Genomic DNA, 281 nt, shown 5'->3' on the forward strand with positions numbered 1-281 from the left:
CTCATTCTTCCTCTGATATTTGAGGGCAGATGAAAGCTGAGGCTAACAATGCACAGAGACTAATTAAAGCCAAATACTAAACATTAATTATGCAAACTTTAAGACAGACCTGAGTTCCAGTTGCTTACACACCTACGCCCATACGCACAAAACCACATTCATAATTATTTACAAAGACGTTTATTCAATAGTATATGAGACAAATAATCAGACACAAACACACGTGCCAGCCCGAATGTTGGCAAAGCTAAAAAGCTGCTGTGCACTGCAGTTGGGAAATA

This window comes from Symphalangus syndactylus, chromosome 4 (genome assembly GCF_028878055.3).
Source record: "Symphalangus syndactylus isolate Jambi chromosome 4, NHGRI_mSymSyn1-v2.1_pri, whole genome shotgun sequence".
Taxonomy (NCBI): domain Eukaryota; kingdom Metazoa; phylum Chordata; class Mammalia; order Primates; family Hylobatidae; genus Symphalangus; species Symphalangus syndactylus.